This window comes from Podarcis erhardii, assembly GCF_964252035.2.
Source record: "Podarcis erhardii genome assembly, chromosome: 8".
NCBI lineage: Eukaryota > Metazoa > Chordata > Lepidosauria > Squamata > Lacertidae > Podarcis > Podarcis erhardii.
Window position 1 is genome coordinate 22757606 of NC_138499.1, and position 20246 is coordinate 22777851.

At 39.2% G+C, this 20246-nt stretch overlaps 1 protein-coding gene across 18 annotated transcripts in view; it reads right to left on the reverse strand.

The window, feature by feature from the left end:
• Positions 1-20246, reverse strand: part of RIMS2 (regulating synaptic membrane exocytosis 2) — a 370897-nt gene that overhangs the window by 248903 nt on the left and 101748 nt on the right. The window lies entirely within an intron of this gene.

The window sequence follows — 20246 nt, forward strand, 5'->3', positions numbered from 1 at the left end:
TAATGGAACACAGTTAAAGGTTTTGTAGTGTAGTGTGCACAGCAGAGAAAATCTAAAATACAACCATCCATGAATACAAATTATCATTCCACTGCTATTCACTCTTCTTCTGGACCAAACTGAAGCTTATATATGCTATCACTATCATAGGGGAGTATGCCAATTAATAAGATTTGCCTTATAATATTAAGTACAGTACTGCATGCTGAAAATCAGATATTCTATCAGCCACTTGGAAACTCCCTATATAAAATAAAATACAGTGAGGGCTATTATGAAAGCCTGTGCACGGAAAGCAATTTTAGTCCCTAAGGAAAAAGGAATAAGCAGGTTTACAGCTAATTAAGGAAGTGCACTGATAGGCTCAAAAGGGAACCCCTGCAGAGCCAAATGAATGACAGCCACAATGCTCAGTGTTTCAGAGTGAATATGGAAAGATGAGGGAAACACAGAAGAAACAGGAATACCCAGACCATGAAAAATAAGGTATTTACACTAAAACATGTTAAATAATATATAATGTCAACATTAATCAGTTAACTAAGAGAACTAAGTTATTGATTTGATTTTCTAGCAGCATCTTTTAGTGAGTCATGCTCATATTTACCAGATGAAGGTTTGTCAAATAAAAAGTGAGCAGGTCTGAAGTATAGTTTTATTTGGCCCTTGTAAAGGATCAACACCATGTTTTAGGTAAGCTTGCATTTTCTCCTAATGATACTGAAGCGAGGCAATTTAAATGTTCAATACCATTGCCAATGTTATTAGCATTCCGTGCACATGGCAGGTAGTTCCATTTTGATAGTGTTCAAACATTCCTTATTAAAAAGTAACCACATATTTTCTTAAAATTCTCCAATAATAAGTTGATCAGATACCCATCTGCAGCAGGAGAGGAGTGGCAGCTGGGACAACTGCAGAGCATGTTAGACTTTGACCATCTTTCTGCTCTGTTTTGCTGCTGCTCTCCCTGAAAAGAGATGTCAGACAATCTCTGGAGGACCCAGGCCCCCTGATTTAAAGCAGTTGGTCTTGACACTTGACTTTGGGGTGGGGTGGTTAAGAAAAAGAAATCACAAGTCTGATATGAACTAGGGCTAGGGAGTGGGGTGTTGGTGCTGAGTTTTGAAGTTTATCTGCTAGTGAGTAGGAATATTGCTTTGTTTATTTTTGTGTATTGCTAAAGTCCCCCCCCATAGGTTGTATAGGATATTAATGTAGTATAGGATCCCCTCTTTCTATGGTATAATGTATAATATATACGATTTTCAATATAAATTGCTTGGGGACCCTTGGGTGACAAGTTACAAACAAGTTAAATAAATAAATAAATAGAAAACTGAAGATCATTTCCATTTTTACATTTTTGTCTGCATATTATGACCACAGATGTCATAGTCATCTAATGTCTACATGAAGTCGCTAGTAGAGAACATTGGGCATTGTAGTTTATTGTCTATTTAATTTTTTTTAATGTTTTAAATTATCATTGTTAATTATTTTTATCAATAGTTTTATTGCTTTACCTCTTTTTTTGCAAACTGTTCTGAGGGTTTTTTTTTTATAATCCCACAGTGAACAGATTTTATGAAATTTAAATAAATATAGATTGAGGTCCAATTTTTAATTGTTTTAAGTTCCCATTAAATCAATAGGACTTTAGTCATGACTAACTTTTCATATAGATTTCAATGGGAACCAAGTGCAACTAGTCTGGCTCCAATCCAAAGTTTCACACTGGGGACTCATGGAAATATTATTGTATTGCTATTTCTTGTTAGATGTGAATAAATTTAAATATCAAATAGACAACAGATTTAATTATGATCAATTAGCAAATATCTGCATACCGCAGGGATGGTTTAAGTGTGGCTCAAGAGACATAGTGTGATTCACAAATCATTCAATGCAATTCCAGGGCAATTTCAGAAAGCAAATCTAACGTAGTGTCCTCTTTTTGCCCTCCTTACTCTCCCATTCAAATATTGGTGAAGAAGGTAAAACCAAAGAAGGAATGAAAGTAATATATGGAGGATGCAAAGTAGCTGGACTCTAGGGAAGAGAAGCAAGAATATTCTGGCTAGAAGAGAAAAAAATGGAGCTATGGTACTGTTGGGCAAGAAGAACTGATAATTAGAAGAAGAAGAAGAAGAAGAAGAAGAAGAATTTGGATTTGATATCCCGCTTTATCACTACCCTAAGGAGTCTCAAAGTGGCCAACAATCTCCTTTCCCTTCCTCCCCCACAAGAAACACTCTGTGAGGTGAGTGGGGCTGAGAGACTTCAGAGAAGTGTGACTAGCCAAGGTCACCCAGCAGCTGCATGTGGAGGAGCGGAGACGCGAACCCGGTTCACCAGATTATGAGTCTACTGCTCTTAACCACTACACCACAATGGAGTTATTGGGATGGGATGGAAAAATAACATAAAAGTGAAATGCTTTTGGACAAAGGAGAAACAGCAAGAAGACTCATATTAGCATTTTTGTACAGGTCTATAAAATTTGTCCAGTCTTATCAATCAGTTGTTACCAGAAAGTAAAGGCAATTATTAAAAGCTACCTAAAAATGCATTCTTCCTTTTACATTTACATTTACATTTTCTGAGGTTACAATTGTCACTAGCCTACAAAAACACAATAGAAAGATGGCTGTGTTTACCCAAAGTTAATTAGAAATTGATTTGGTAAGATGAGTGTTCAACCTAACTATTCTACTTTCAAAAGCCACTTTATGATTTTAAAGCTTAACTGTTGTGTTTGAAATTATCCCAACCCTATTGTAATAATAATAATAATAATAATAATAATAATAATAATAATAATAATTTATTATTTGTACCCCGCCCATCTGGCTGGGTTTCCCCAGCCACTCTGGGCGGCTTCCAACAAAGATGAAAAATACACTAAAATGTCACATATTAAAAACTTCCCTGAACAGGGCTGCCTTCAGATGTCTTCTGAATGTCAGGTAGTTGTTTATCGCTTTGACATCTGATGGGAGGGCATGAGATTTTAGATTACACACATGTATTTAGTTGAATTTCAGGGCACACAGTCCTATTTACAGGGAAGTTTTTCTAAGGAACAAAGTTGAGGTAAGAAGACTTTAAATAAGAAACCAGAAGGAGGTTTGTTTAGTGATTTGTTATAAAATTTGGGTCTAAAATATATGTACAGTGGTACCTCGGGTTAAGTACTTAATTCGTTCCGGAGGTCCGTTCTTAACCTGAAACTGTTCTTAACCTGAAGCACCACTTTAGTTAATGGGGCCTCCTGCTGCCGCCGCGCCACCGGAGCACGATTTCTGTTCTCATCCTGAAGCAAAGTTCTTAACCTGAAGCACTATTTCTGGGTTAACAGAGTCTGTAGCCTGAAGCGTATGTAACCTGAAGCGTATGTAACCCGAGGTACCACTGTATTGCAAACTGATATACAAAATTATTGAGAAGTCATCCAAGTAGTGAAAACTGATGAAAGTTAATTTGGCCACTTCTGGGTATCAGTATATATTGGTCTAGTATATATATTCATTACTTGTGAGACCAATTCATTCAGTTCAGTGGCAGAGCCCATGATTTGCATGCCAAAAGTTCTACGTTCAATACCTGATATTTTAAAAAAATCAGGTAGCAGGTGATGTGAAAGACTCCTGGTGGAGACAATGAAGAAGAACTAATCAATTGAGATAGGATGATATTGGGCTAGGTGGACAAATATTCTGACCTGGTATAGAACAGATTACTTTGCATCTGATCAAAGTTCCACCATTAGATAGCTGAGATCCTCATCAATCACTCAAGAGTTGTTTCTAGATTCAGGTAGGTGGCTGTGTTGGTCCGATGCAGTCGAAATAAATAAAACATTAAAAAATTGTCCAGTAGCATGTATCTGAATAAGTGTGCACGCACACAAAAGCTTATACTCAGAACAAACTTAGTTGGTCTCTAAGGTGCTACTGGACAATTTTTAAAATATTTTATTTATTTCAAGAGTTGTGTGTGTGTTTTGTTTTATTTTGTTGTTTTTTAGTCTTCCTGCTAGGTCTGGCTCATTAGAAGAAGAAGAAGAGTTTGGATTTGATATCCCGCCTTTCACTCCCCTTCAGGAGTCTCAAAGCGGCTAACATTCCCCTTTCCCTTCCTCCCCCACAACAAACACTCTGTGAGGTGAGTGGGGCTAAGAGACTTCAAAGAAGTGTGACTGGCCCAAGGTCACCCAGCAGCTGCATGTGGAGGAACGGAGACATGAACCCGGTTCCCCAGATTACGAGACTACCGCTCTTAACCACTACACCACACTGGCTCCCAGTTATTGGCCTGGTGACATGATGTAGATAACCAGGAAGAACATTAATTTGTTCTCTGCCCATATCCAGAACTGAATTACTTTGGTACTGACTTGTGGATCTGGTAACCTCTCTATTAACCACCACTGTTAAAACATCTGTTCCAAAATGGAAATGCATAGCACAGAAGGAAGTCTACCTAATGCATGGCTTCAGTGGAAGAAATCAAAGCAGAAGGCTCTGGGGCAGAGAAGGGTGGAATGCTTGCCAACAGTTAACACACTTTTGCTTCCTACATATTAGATTTTGTGTAATTGGGCTACTATTGACAAATACTGAATGGTCGGGGCTAACTCTAGAGTCTTCTTTTCCAGTTTACTAGTAAGTCTTGCTCCTTCAGCACCTCCAACTACAGAGACAGAGGTTTGGCTTACACTGCTTTCTCACTGGAAAGGTCTGATGAAGAGGCAATCTATTTCCCATGAACCTTTGCACCTAAGGAACTAGTGACACTAAAAATCTTTATGGAAGTTCTGGGCAACATAGAAAGATCAAACAGCAGTTCCATATGCTGACAATACCATCAAAAGTACCTATGCAACAGGATGGACGTGCTAGAATGTGCAAGTACATGCCCCTAAGGTACTATACAAATGACTGCTGGTGCAATGGGCACGACCTCAGAGACAAAGCTCAGTCCTGAATTATTGCGTTTGGGAGGAAATGGCTATAACATAGCAGTAAAGCACACATTTTGCATACACAGTGTCCTCAGATTCAGTCTCTGGTATCTACAAAAGGACTGGCTAACAGTTCTACCTGAAGCCCTGGAGAGCCACTGGGAGTTAGTGTAGACTAATGTTTTTCAATGTTGGATCCCCAGATATTGTTGCACTATGACTTCCATTGACCCTGGCAACCGCTAAGGTGGCTGGAGATGATGGGAGTTGCAGTCCAACATCTGGGGATCCAACACTGGTGAACATTGCTGTAGAGAATAGTGAACTAATTGGATCAAAAGACTAAGGCAATTTTCCATATAAGGTTTCAAATCATCCTTATAATTTGCATGCTTGCAAATGTTTGAGTACGGCTCCTTTCCAATATATATTTTTTTGTGTGGTGGGGTAACTCTTCTATGGTCCCAGTGTCCAGTAGTCTCTCAACAGACTGTCACAAGAAACAGTGTTTTTCATAAAATCTGAACCAAGAAACTGTTTTTCAGAATTTAAACCAGGATATGAAAACCACTAGAGAAAAAATGTGGAAGGGACATGGGCTCTGCAACAATTTGTTCATGTGGTCATCAAGAAACAAAACCTTTGTATACAACATCTATACTAGTGAGATCTTTGATAGGTCACTCACCTCTCATGATCTGAGTCATAATTGGAATCTTTTAGCAATGTTGGCACCATGGCCCTGACAGAGAGGCATCTGTCATGTAGGCAAGCTGCCAAAGACAGCTTATTAACTGTGAACTGTGGCCTGATATGGCCCTATTTTTCCTCCTTAAGACCATCTAACTAGTTGAGAGGCCTTAAGAACTATGGATGAAGTAGTAAGATTCTGATGAGGGAGATCTTCACCTTCCTGTGTGTCATCTTTGGGCAAGCTATCTTCCTTATGAGAATAGGTTTGTGCTTACTAAGAAGAATATCTGCCATCTACTCTGTTCACATACTGTAAACAAGCTGATTTGCTTTTGAGGAATGTCACCCAAATGACTTCTTTTCTCCTTTGCCACACTGGAAGTTTCCCTATGGCCAAATTAACTTATTATTTTCACATTCACACCAAGCAGTTAAGAGTATTTGCAGACATTCCACAACCTCAAAGCAGCTTAGCTAATAACTATGGGCTCTCAGTAGCAACAGTCAGGTTTTAGCCTATTGTATAGAAGGTTAGCCTTGGTTATGGATTTCCCTAAAAATCAATTAATGTAGATTTCAGAGAAATCTCAGAGGGCTACTCTGGATCAATTTTTTTTCTTATTGAAGTGAGACAGCCAGCTGAGCTTTATTACATCCTGCACTTTTGCCCTTCCATGAAATATGATGCCAAGACCTGACAACTAAAGTTTCTGGGTTAATTTTTAGATGTGATAACTTAACCATGAGTTACATTTTACCTAATGATTTCAGTCTGGAAAGGAATACCATTTCATTTATATTAAAACAGTATCTTATCTAATTAATAAATTTATATACTGCTGGATTATTAGCATTTCTAAACAGTATACATAAAAATTATCCCCAGGAAGTAGGACAATAAATAATTATCATAAAACTGAAAGTTAGCTTAAAATGTCTGCTGGAACAAGGAAGTATTTGTCATGCACCTGAAGTTCAGTAAGGAAGGTGCCTGTCTAATCTCAGGAGAGAGTTCCACTGAATGCAAGGCTTAGAATCACAGAGTCATAGAGTTGGAAGTGCCCCAAACGGTCATCTAGTTCAACACCCTGCAATTCAGGAATCACAGCTAAAGAATCCCTGACAGATGGCCTTCCAAACCCTCTCCTTCCAGTGAAGGAGAGTCCATCACTTTCTGAGGTAGCATTTTCCACTGCTGATGAGCTCTTATCATCAAAAAGTTCTTCCTGATGTTTAGTCAAAATCTCATTTCTTATAATTAGTTTGGGTCCTACCCTCTGGAGCAGCAGAAAAGAAGCATCTTCCACGTCATTGAGCTATTTGAAGATGGCTATCATGTCATCTGTCACCACTTCTAGAAGTCATGAGCCATACATCTGAGCAATGACAAACCAACAACTGAGACTCCCCCAAAGTTGACAGTGATCAGGATATCACTGATCGTGGACCCATGTTGTTCAGGGCCTTGTAAATCTACACAAGAACCTTGGTCCTGGCCCAATAACACATGTGGAAACAGTGCAACCTTTTAAGAATCATACTTTTGGGCTAGTCTGCCCCCATCAATAGTCTAGTCTCAGCATTTTGCACCAAGTGGAGCTTCCACACCAGATGCAAGCGTAGTCCCACATAGAGCACATTACAGTAAGAAAGCATCAAGGTTTACCAGTGCATGAATCACTGCTGCCAGGCTATCCCTTGTTGGTGACTTGGGGAAGTTAGTTGGTAGATCATCACACTTCTGGTGAAGTCCGGAGCTGGCTTCAGACATGTAAACTCATGCCCCTCCCCACAGTACACTTAGCTGTGAGTAGAAGTTGTGGGTGTTACCATTAAAATGACCTACACATCAATTATATTTCACTTAGGAGCATTGTAACAACTTAAAATGGGAGTTGTAATTTTATTTTTGTTTTTATTTTCTCAGATCCTTATACTAAATGAACAAAATTCAAAGTGAGAAGATAGTGTCAAAAATGCTGTGATCATCTGCAACAAATGTTGCCACAATGGGGAGGGGGAGAATATGGTACTTTTCCTACAGCTAAAACATTTGGCAGGGGGAGGCAACAAAAGTAAACACCACTGCAGAAAGAGGCAGTGATTTTTAAACTGTTAGAAAATGAAATGAAAAACAAAGTAAGCACCCCTTCCCAGAAACAATTCGGAATGCTTCCCCACCATCATGAATTCATGCCCTTACGTTGGGCTTTTGCCTGCAGAAAAGAATCACACAAAGTTATAACTGAGGAGAAAGCACAGCCCAGGCCTAATTCTACGCAACACACTCAAATATTAAATCAAACTAAGGTGATCTTTAAAAAGAAAAATCTTTTTCTTTTTAAAATTTTCTGATTTCTCATAAAAAAAATATTGGCAAGGTGACTGAACCATGGGCTCCATCCTGTTTGTCTGTCCTCTATTATCTTCCAAGTTGACATCCTATCAGTGAGTCTATGGTATTGTTACATCTAAGTCATATGCTTCAACAGAATAGCATCTATGTTACTGTCACCCTAGTACACCCCCTCCCCCAATTTTTAAGTTCCTAATGTGAAATGTCTCTTTGGTCCTAACTCACCTTTAGCTTGGCTCTTTTACTGGTTTATTCAAGGTACAACCCTTTAGGCAGGCTCTGTAGATAAGCAGCCCTGTCCCTCACCTTGGCCCTGAAGCTCTTTGGCACAACAGCCACGAGTCTTTCCTTCTGCTTGGCACCACTCTTTCTTTCCATGCTCTGCAGCTACACTTTACACCCATTCCCAACAACTGTAGAAAATCTCCATCTCAGTTTTGCTAACCTTCCAGATTGCCCCACCAGCTAGACCCCCATGTCTGATTACCCTTAAAAGTGCTAGGATGGGGTGAGGAGATAAGGTGGGTCTGGTCTCCAGTCAGGTAGATGGAATGTACAGCAGATCACAATCTTAAACAATGGGGCACCTAAATTCTTCAAAGCAGAGAAAAATGGCAAACAGAGACATTAATAGACTTCTGGGAGTAAGCATCCAGAGACAGCAAGCCTGTCAAAATGTTTTTCAGCTGGGATAGCGTCTGGCAAGACAGAAAGAAAAATTACCTACCAGGCATGAAAGAATGTTGATGATCATGACAAAGGTCACAGCAGGGAAAATGACACAAAGCCACACACAGTTAAATTCATTTCAAACCTACTGAAATCGTCAAGAGTTACCACTAACTTTGTACTGTATTGTTTTCAAAAGACTGTGAAGCATGAAACAAAGCACACAAGACAGGTTGGGGCAAGAAAAAACTAACACTGTAAATGTTCTTGTAAGCAGAAGAGGAAATATTGGAATATAGGTTGTTATACAGCTTGACATGATGAACACTGAATGGTTCTAAATTTACTAATGTAACTTATCTCTACTTTTCAATGCATAATTTCTCAAACTTCACTAATCTGTAAAATTATTTTAGGCATTGCATTGCTCGCACGCCAAGCAAAGAACTCTGCTTGCATGGAATGCTGAAAGTGATTGCTACAAGCTGCCCCTACACAAAGAAAGGGCTGAAGAGAATTTCAAATGCTGCCTCACCCTTCACTGTCCATCCACTTCTGGAAAGAAAGGAGCTGTACCATCTTTGCCATTTCCTGAAGCTAATTTTTTCCCCTGCTCCATTTTCTCAACTGCTAGGGCAACTTAGCAGCAACAGGAAGGAGAAAGTCCAGGCAGCCAGCAAGGGCAAACCCAGACTTCCTTTTGTGCCACGCTTAGGCACATGTTCAGGCATGAAAGCTCTATGTCCAAGTGGTGGTGGGTTTTTTGATCTCAGCCAGAGGCGTCACAACTTTTGCTCCCCCCAAAAAGTCAAACCATTTTTGCAGGCAAAAATAAATGGGGGGGGGCGGTTGATACCACCGGGTACCACCTGACCTTGCTACGCCACTGGTCCCAGCCCTTTCCACCGGGAAACCCATGTCTTACTGCTGAATCGGAGCAAATGACAATTGGGTTTTCAGTGGATTGCTGTTTGCTCTGATTCAGCAGTCAAATGCATGTTTTCCCAGGGGAAACAGAGGGACCAAAAGAAACAGAAAAACACTCAGATACAGCGCTTTAAAGTGTGGACCTGTGCCTTGAAAGTGCAATACAAAATGAAGTCTCTTCTTAACTGCTCTGCTAGAAGTGCTCTACTCCCTCCTTCCTTGGAACACAGGAACAACATAGATTTTGCATTTCTTTGTTTAATTAAATCAAGTCAATGTACAGTGTAATTAAATAAAGAATGGAAGGCCCTTTGCCAGCTTTAGGAGAGTTTTGTACCTATTTCTTAAACCTTAAGTGGAAAAACTCTTTATTAGAATACTCAGTTGTTCTGCTGAGCTCCTGATTAGAAATGGTACTAATTCATATCTCAGTCAAAGTGTAACATATAAAAAACTTTTATTTGTTTTTACTTTGATAAAAGGTAATTCTCCAAGACTAGCTATGACTTCCAACCCTGAAGCCACTTATTTAAGAGTAGTCTTTAAAAATGAGAACTTCATGCCTAAAACACTCAAATATCTCATCATGCAACATTCTTCTTCATTTGTTATGCATGTACTAATATCACCAAAAAGTACTTTGAGAATATCATGCAGGTCAGCCTAGTAGCTATATCTTTAATAGCTATGTTCCCATTAGAGAGCACACAATATAAAAGTACATAATGGACTCAATAAATATTTTGACTTTTCTTTCAGCAGCAATTTAACTAAAAAGCAACACTACTGCTATTAATTTAACTATTATCCAGCAACTGTCTAGTACAGCAACTATCTAGTAGCCTGTATGCTTAAAGCAAAAAGCTTCCTCCTTTTTTTCCTTTTTTAGGGACTCGGCTGATGTATTTTTTTGGGTGCAGAGAGGCTCACAGAACAAGGTGGAATTCCACTTCAGAAGATAGAAAGCACACAGAGTATGATTGGCATAAATAAGATGAAGGTTTTTTTATATTTCACTTAAGATAAAGTCTTTGCAAGGTGGCCTACAATATGAGTTATAAAAGCAATACTAAAAATAAGAGCAGCCCTTCTGGATCAGACCAAAGGCCCATCCACAGTCACCAACCAGATACCTATGAGAAGCCCAAAGGCAGGACATGAGTGCAAGAGCAGTTTTCCACACTCATACTGCCTCCATTATTTGAGATAATATATAGTCACCATGATTAGTAGCCACTGGTAGCTTTCTCCTGCATGAATTTGACTGATGCCCTTTTTAACAGGGAGGGCCCTATAATTAAGCGTGATGAGACATATGTCTCAGGTGGCTGATCACAGAAGTCCATGGACTGCTCAGTCACTAGTCAGTCTGCCTGTTGTAGAAGCAGTTGCCATCACATCCACAAATGACTGGCTATCTGCCTGCTGTGAAGTGCAGTCACCTGTTGCGGGGATTTGGATGGCGGCACTCCAAAAGGGTTATCTGAGCCCACCACTCCTTACTGTGAAATAGGGGCCCTTCCTCAGAGTGAGGTATTGTGATTAAGGTGACTATGGAGAGTGCCTGCATCACTGCTGCCACTTTGCCACTAAAGTGGCAAACACGTGGCCATCTTAGTTTAACTTGGTTAAAGTTTGCATTATTTTTGCTGCTATAGTGGCAAAGCAGCAGACACTCTCTGTGCCTACCTCAGCCACAATGCGTCATTATGAGGAACAGCCTCATTCCTGTAGAACACAGCACTGAGAGGTATGAATGGCCCTGAACTGGAGGTGGCAGTATGGACAGGAGGAGCAGGAAGAGCAACAGCTTCAAGGTGGTGGCAGGCAGGAAGAGGAGAAGAACAAAGGAAAATGCAGTGAGGTGTGGAAGAGGGAGGAAGCAACTGCTACCCACTTCAGGTGATGGACTGTTTTGTGCTGCCTTTTAAAGCAGTTTATGTTGCATTGAATGGAAGATCATAGAATAAGCTTTAAATCGGTGTTTCAATTCAGAGTTAGCATAAAGACCTTAAGATTGACTCATAAAAAACTTACAGGTCTTCACAACACATCTAAGGACAGCAAGAGAGGGGGCTTGCCAGATTGCCCGGGGGAGATCATTTCTGGAAGCTCTGAACAGAGTAGCTGCCTCTGAAGCACTCCATCAACCATATACAAACCTATAATTTCCTCTCAGGTTGCCTTGAAGACTGAGCTGGAAGTAAAAGTGGGTCAGGCCAATTCAGTGATATTTGAAGGGCTATTCAATAAAATGCATTACTTATTTGTACCATGTTGCAATGAGAAGAGTAGATGTTTTCAAGAGGAGCCACAGAGATGGGTAAGAGCCTCAGACTCAGAAAAAGTGGCAAATGGTCCAGTAATTGAATACATGGCAGCAACAGCTTCTCTGAAAAAGTAATGGTGCCTTGCTGCAGTTATCTCTGCCCCAATCCATTTTATGTAACTTACTACCAACAAAGTGATCAATGCTCTTGTGATCTTGAAAATGTGATTCCAAAAGGGAGACACTGCTGGTCAGGGAATATGTGTGCATATTCAGAAGACCAGGCAGGGTGATGGAGTGCAAAGGACACTATTAGGCTCTTCCAATCTTGTTCCCTTAAGCTTCTGAATACCAGGCTGGAGAAGGCTTGTGGCAGTCTCTAATTTAATACTGTTGAGATTAAATTTCATGATCTGCCAGCCAGAAACAAGCTGACTTGTAAGATGACCCAGACTAAGGATCCTGGTGATAACACTGAGGACCAGGCCCGCTACCCAGCTTTCCTAGTGCAGAAATCAGTAGGCAAAAACAGAATGTGTTCCTTAGATACAGAACACAAACTGGCAACGTATGTTAAAAGAATGTATTACTCACTGAAGACTCTCTGAAGTAAGGTGGTTACCTCATTGCATTGCATTGCATTGCATTGCATTTCTTTTTCTTTTTCTTCATTTCCCCCCCGTCTCACACAAGAAAAATCTCTATTAAATATTGATATAGTGAGGGCAAAAACCTATTTAATTCTATGTACACTTAGCTAGAAGTAAGCTCCATTCCACACAGTGGGCTTTACTTCCACATAAATATGCATAGGATTATTCTGCAGAAGTGTTTTTGTTTTTTACTATTTCTATTCAGCAATTGTATTTATGTTCAGCAAAAGACTGTAATTTAATATATGGAATTTCCTGGCTGGTATTGATTTTGGTGCTGTTTTGTTTTATTGCTGTTTTGTCTAAATATTTTAACTGGAAATAGCTTCTATAGTTATACATTATGATTACATGTAGAATAATCTCTCTTTTGTTTTAACTCCTTTGGTCACTCCTTGGTCTTTGTGCTAAAAAAATACATTTCATAAAAAGTGTAGTGATTGTTATTTGCCATTTGAAAGCTGTTGTTCTATATTTCAAAGTCATTCACTTTACTTTTTATTGAAAATTATTTTATTTTGGATACAAAACCAATTGTTTTTGGAAATAGAATGAAAATAATGTAGTAAGGTAAAAGGTAAAGGACCCCTAGACAGTTAAGTCCAGTCAGAGGTGACTATGGGGTTGCGATGCTCATCTCACTTCAGGCCAAGGGAGCCGGCGTTTGTCCACAGACAGCTTTCCGGATCATGTGGCCAGGATGACTAAACCGCTTCTGGTGCAACGGAACACCGTGATGGAAGCCAGAGCACACAGAAACACTGTTTACCTTCCCACTGCAGCGGTACCTATTTATCTACTCTAAAGTTAACCTCACTTAGAAAGAAGAGTACAGTGGAACCTTGGTTTTCGAGCAAGAAGATCAAACCTATCCATTCTCAAGGAAATCAGCCCTGAGTGCTCACTGAAAGGACAGATCCTGAAACTGAGGCTCTAAAACTTTGGCCACCTCATGAGAAGAGAAGACTCCCTGGAAAAGACCCTGATGTTGGGAAAGACTGAGGGCACAAGGAGAAGGGGACGACAGAGGATGAGATGGTTGGACAGTGTTCTTGAAGCTACCAACATGAGTTTGACCAAACAGCCAGTGGAAGACAGAAGTGCCTGGCATGCTCTGGTCCACGGGGTCATGAAGAGTCGGACACGACTAAACAACTAAACAACAACAACAAAAGTTTGAAAAAAGCCATTCAATTTGTTTGCTGGCAAGTTAAGGGTTAGTTAAAGTGTTTAATTTGAACTCTTTGCCCTGGAATTTACTAGAGTCAATAGGAATTATTTGATGATCAACAGACATAACTCAGCATAATATTGATTTATAAAGTTACTTATAAAATCACCTAGATAGTTATATTAGCGCTGCAAGTTGCTCTTTTTCTCATTGATTTTCTATTAATTACCATGGACAACAGCATCTGTACAAGCTACTTGACAGACAAAATGAATCCATCAACTCACAGCAGAGGGTTTACTGGTACCAGTTTGCTTATAAAAAACCAAAAAACCACATAGCTCATTATTTTGATTCATTCTTGCATGATGTTATTTCTGTAATCATTTGTATCCATAAAGAAACCAAAATGCTTCTACTTCTACTCATTATATTATTTTCAAATTCAAATAAGGTATGAAGTATGGGGGGGGCTGTTTTTGGCACTATTTTGCCTCAAAGGTCACTTATAATTTTAATGTACACCAAGCAACCATCACTGACAACTAGGGCAACATTTTGAAATTAAGATTTCAGAATCATTTGTCTACAGTATTCAGTTTATTTAAGTTACAGATAGGTAGCCGTGTTGGTCTGCCATGGTCAAAACAAAATAAAAAAATTCCTTCCAGTAGCACCTTAAAGACCAACTGAGTTAGTTCTAGGTATGAGCTTTCGTGTGCATGCACACGAAAGCTCATACCTAGAACTAACTCAGTTGGTCTTTAAGGTGCTACTGGAAGGAATCAGTTTATTTAACAATGTGAACACTCTTCCGAGATTGCAAATGCAAACATGAATTTGATTAAGTTCTGGTATTGCTTTTATTTTTGAAGAAAGTTTTTCCTGTAAACAAATTTCACCTCCAATGATACGTTGTCAGCAGATGTCTATAAGTGTACAGAACTAATCTCTAATTAATGACTACCTGTTGATTGTTTGGAAGCTTCGCAAAAACCTTCTGACAGTTTTGTCTATACCATCTGAAGGAGTAGACTCTTTGTTCAGCTAGCAGTGGAAAAGTACTTACACGGCACAAACAGGAATGTTTGTCATGGAACTCCATCCTTCTCCATCTTAGTAACCATCCTTCCCCAGATTAGTAGCTTTTCCCAAAGAAGGAGACATTTCCAACTAGTAAATTATATAACTTTTTTTTTCTTTATTCAAAGAGAGAAACTGTGTGTTATTTTATAAACGTTATATATGGCAAGGGAGGGAGATGATACATGGAACAGATTCAACCGTAAATCATTATTGTTTCAAAAATGAGAAACAGACAATTTTCAGCTGAAATTGTTTATCTTCTAGTTCTATACCAAGTTTTCACACTGAAAGATATTCAAACATATTACATATATAGCTAAATGAAATAGAACATACTTCTATGCATAAGGCTTTATTCAACATATCTAATTAAGGGACTCCAAGCAGTAGGGCAGAGCAGTCCCTCTGCCTGAAACACTGCAGAGCTGGATCTGAAAGATATTGCCAATCTAGGTTGACAATACTGAGTTGCATGGATCATTGGTCTAGCTCAGTATAAGATAGCTCTTCATAGCCTTGGGTATATGAAACACATTTTCCCGATTACTGACTCTAGCTGTAGCTGGAGGAATGTATTTCAGGTCATCTAAAAGCACTTCCCACTGGTTAACAATTTAAAGTTTGAGCTATACTGTCTGCTTCAAACATTATGAAATTTTTGAATAAAAATAATTTTCACATGGAAAGCTATGTGACCCTCCAACATGGATGGCAAATGCATACAAATCTATTTTGCTAGATAAGTACACTACATAAAAACTGTAGTTTCCTACAGATATGTGATCTGATCTGCACATATGAATTCATCAGACATGACGGAGTTTACGTAGGGCAGGGGTTCCCAAACAGTGGTCTGCAGGTGAACTTCATTCAGATAGTTGTATTTTTACAGACATGATGTGGACTAAGGATCATATAGCATCTAGCACAACAATTGCTACAACAGGCAGAAAAATCACCAAGTGCTCTGCCAAGAGCCTCAGCAATTTTCAAGTGCTCTGTGGGGCAGGATTGGGAACCACTGGTATAGGACACACAAGACATATATTTCTGTTACTGTGTATTGTGTATATGATGTGGCCCACAAAATAACTCTTTCTATCTTGCTAACTTTTCTTTTTTTTAAGGTACTTTGAGATTTTATTCAGAAAGGTGAGGAGGAATCAGCATCTCTCAAAATTTGGCTTATAATAACATGTGTCATTTTCCTCTTTTATCTGAGAATAAATAGCTATTTCATCATTTGTACATGATTATCACAACCACACATTTCCTATGCATAGAGTGCCAATGGGCACCCCAGAGTCATGTCCATCTGTTAGGATGGATGTTTGCCTGCTTCAGGATTAGCAAGGTCTTGCTGAAGTTATAAATGGTAAGCAATAATGGCTTGTCATGAGCAGCCTTTGCAATACTAGAAATGCTATCCTTTTTTCTTTGCCAAGACTGAATAGCTAGAAACACATATTATCCTATATTTAATCTTGCAAGCACTTAAAATACAGTATTTATCAACTTGACTGCACAGTTCCATCAAAACAATTTTAGGGAAATTTTGCTTCTGAAATACATATTAACTGGTCTCCTGTTTGTAATTGTTTAGGAAAGAACTAGTTGTTTGCTAGGCTTTTTAATATTCCATTCTGACCTGAGGGCTCTATGGAGCTATGTGGCATGATATCTCTTTAGAAAATAAACTTATTTCTGCCTCCATCCTGAACTCCCTCTCCCCTCACCCATCTGCACTACTCAAGTGTTCTCATCTTGTCTAATATAAGACTACAACTTCTCTTTTCTGTAAAGCACACGACTCACTGCTAGTATTTAATATATATTAAATAGTAGCAATACAACAGGAAAGCAAAGAAAATATTTTAATTCTGAACACTTCAAGTTAGTTAAACCTTTTGGAGACTAAGTGAAAAATGGAAGTTCCACTCCTAGTTCTGCTTTAAAAATTGATGTGAAAAACATGACTGAGGCATCCTCCAGGTTTAGGATACCGAACTGATATCTCATTCACCATCTGTCAAATTCCAATTAAGGCAATCTATTCTCACCAGATTTTTTCCCCTCTCTCAAGCTTAATTTGATGCATGATAAATTATGAGTCTTCCTTTCACCTTTATATTTCCTGACTCACTTCCATAATAAATGTAAAGCTTGCCATTTTTTGTGTTTCTTCCCAAGCTTGATTTGTTTTTCAACAAATTGTTGTTTGACCCTGGAAAGATTAGCAGTTCTCACATGGCCATGCATGGTAATCTGGCATGTATGCAGTTCCCACTTTATGAATACAATGTGTTCCCTGGAAATCACTTGTTAGGCGAAATTCACATAACGAGTCAATGATTTCTGTTCTCATAACAAGTCAACAATTTCCATTGAATCCTATAGGAAAATTTTTAATGCGTTCCTGAACACGGAATCTGCAGTGCATATAGCAATGTTTGGATTCCCTGTGTTCAGATAAGTGAATAGTCTCATAGCAAGCATTCATAGAGTGGGACCAGCATATATGTTATATCTATCTATCTGTCTATCTGTCTTGCATTCTTTGTATTCCTAGTAAGTTATGAAGCTTTCCAGAGGGCATTGGATAAGTCACTGGATGCATTCATAGGTAAACCCTGGTTTATCATTGTAAGAATGAATTACAGTGAGCCTCTGGCTCATGTGCACAAACACACACATACACACCTTCTCCTTTGCTAGCACAGCTGCAAGAAACACATAAGCTTTCATTCTTGTTTTAGATTAGCCATGATTTAGCCATTTTTAACTATGAATAATCTTAACTACAACTAAATGAAAGAACCTAGCTTTATAAACCATGATACTGGTTTGTTTCTACATGTCATAGTTAAGACTGATCACAGTTTGTCTACATTCAGATGTCAGGACAGGTTGTGGTTAATCTGAAATCGAAGCAAAATTTGCTAGACTCCACCTTGTGGACACATGGAAGGAAGGGAGGGAGGGAGGGAGGGAGTATGCAAGATCAAGACTAGCTGCAGCTCACTTTCATAACACTAAACCATGTTTTAGCATTACATCCAAAAGAGACCACCATCTCTTAATCTTGTATATAAGAGAAACTAAAGCCCTGCGCGCGCGCTCTCTCTCTCTCTCTCTCTTATTTAAAGGTACTCCATAATGCTCCATGCAAGTAGTAATGAAATATTATTTTTGTTCTGTCTCCATTTATTATTTACATTAGCTGCTTTTTTTGTTATTTGTTCAACTATAGAGATAGTGACTCTGCATGTGATGTGTATATTTAAAAAGAGCCAGAAAGATAGGTAAGCTATTTGGCTCTGAGACAAGAACAGACTGACAAAGCATGTTGTGACTATCAGGAACCAAGAGTCCAAAATCCTCATTTAGGAAAAGAAATATCTATATTTAGTTCTATATCACTCAAGAGGTTATTTTTAACACAATAAATTATTGGTTAACAGTTCATCATCCAAAGCTAGGTGGACAAAATGATACATGGAATGATTGAAGCCAAAACCATTATTTACATCCATTTCATTTAAGTTTACTTTTGGGCTCCTCAAACCTTATGCTCATTCCTGCTTTTCTTTTGATTCTTTTACCTTCCAGATTCTGAGCTTCTCTTTCTTATTTTTCTATAATCTGCATTCCCTGTGTGAATTAGTGCTTCTTTATACCTTATAGAATCTAGAAGTTTAAAACAAATGAATACAACAATCTAGCTTTCTATCTACTGATCACAGGCAGTACTAAATTCCAAGTTTACATTGTATACTATACCAAATTAAAGTCCCTCATAATGACAAGAAGAGAAATAGAGTTGTAGAGTTGGAAGGGATCTCAAGAGTCATCTAATCCCACCCCCTGCAATGCAGTAATCACAGCTAAAACATTCATGATATCCAATCTCTGCTTTAAAACTTCCAAGGAAGGTGAGTCCAGCATCTAGTGGGAGTCTGTTCCACTGTTGAACAGCTCCTACTGTCAGAAAGTTCTTCCTGGTGTTTAGTCAGAATCCCATTTGTTGTACTTTGAATCTAGCCTCCAGAGCAGGAGAAAACAATCTTACTCAATATGTGACAGCCCTTTAGATATTTGAAGATGGCTTTCATCATCTCCTCTCAGTTTCTTCTTTACCAGGCTAAACATATCCAATTCCCTCAACCGTTCCTCATAAGGCTTGGTTTCCACACCCTTGATTATCTTTGACACCTTCCTCTGCACATGTTCCAGCTTGTCAATATCCTTCTTAAAATGTGGCGCCCAGAACAGGACACAGTACCCCAGGTAGGGTCTGCCCAAGGAAAATGTTGTTGTTTAGCCATTTAGTTGTGTCCGACTCTTCGTGACCCCATGGACCAGAGCATGCCAGGAACTCCTGTCTTCCACTGTCTCCCACAGTTTGGTCAGACTCTTTCTGGTTGCTTCGAGAAGACTATCCAACCATCTTGTCCTCTGCCGTGCCCTTCTCCTTGTGCCCTCAATCTTTCCCAACATCAGGGGCTTTTCCAGGGAGTCTTCTCTTCTCGTGAGAGGGCCAAAGTATTGGAGCCTCAGCTTCAGGGTCTGTCCTTCCAGTGAGCACTCAGGCCTGATTTCCTTCAGAATGGATAGGTTTGATCTTCTTGCAGTTCATGGGACTCTGAAGAGTCTCCTCCAGCACCATAATTCAAAACCATCAATTCTTTGGTGATCAGCCTTCTTTACAGTCCAGCTCTCACTTTCATACATCACTACTGGGAAAACCATAGCTTTAACTATACGGACCTTTGTCGGCAAGGTAATGTCTCTGCTTTTTAAGATGCTGTCTAGGTTTGTCATTGCTTTTCTCCCAAGAAGCAGGCATCTTCTGTCACCATCTGCAGTGATCATGGAGCCCAAGAAAGTAAAATCTCTCACTGCCTCCATTTCCCCTTCCATGAAGGGGAAGGCAAAATAGAAGGATACTATTACTTCCCTTGACCAGGACATAATACTTCTGTTAATGCAGCCAAAAATAGCATAGGCTTTTTTTGCTGCTGCATCACACTGTTGTGACTCTTTGAAACCTTGTGGTCTTCCCACGAGTACTACTAGCAATCCAGGTGTTATGTACTGAGTTGAATAGGATCCAAACTGCAGCAGTCTGATTGGTCCTAGAACAATAGGATTCAGAATGCAGCAGTCTGATTGGTCAGCAGGAGCCACCCAATCCAGCTCCAGATAGAAGTGGATCCACAACCTGATTGGCCTACAGGAGAATTCTTGAATTAGCCAATCACGTGCAGCCCATTGTGTAAATAATGTATATAAAGCCAATACTTTGAGGGGACATTCATTCCTCCTCACCACTATGAGCTGAATAAAGAGCATGAAATCACTTTGCGACTCTGAGTATATTTCACCAGGTGTCCCCTATGTTACATTGGTGCAGCTTGTTATTTGTCCCTATTGAAATTCATTTTGCTAGTTTGGCT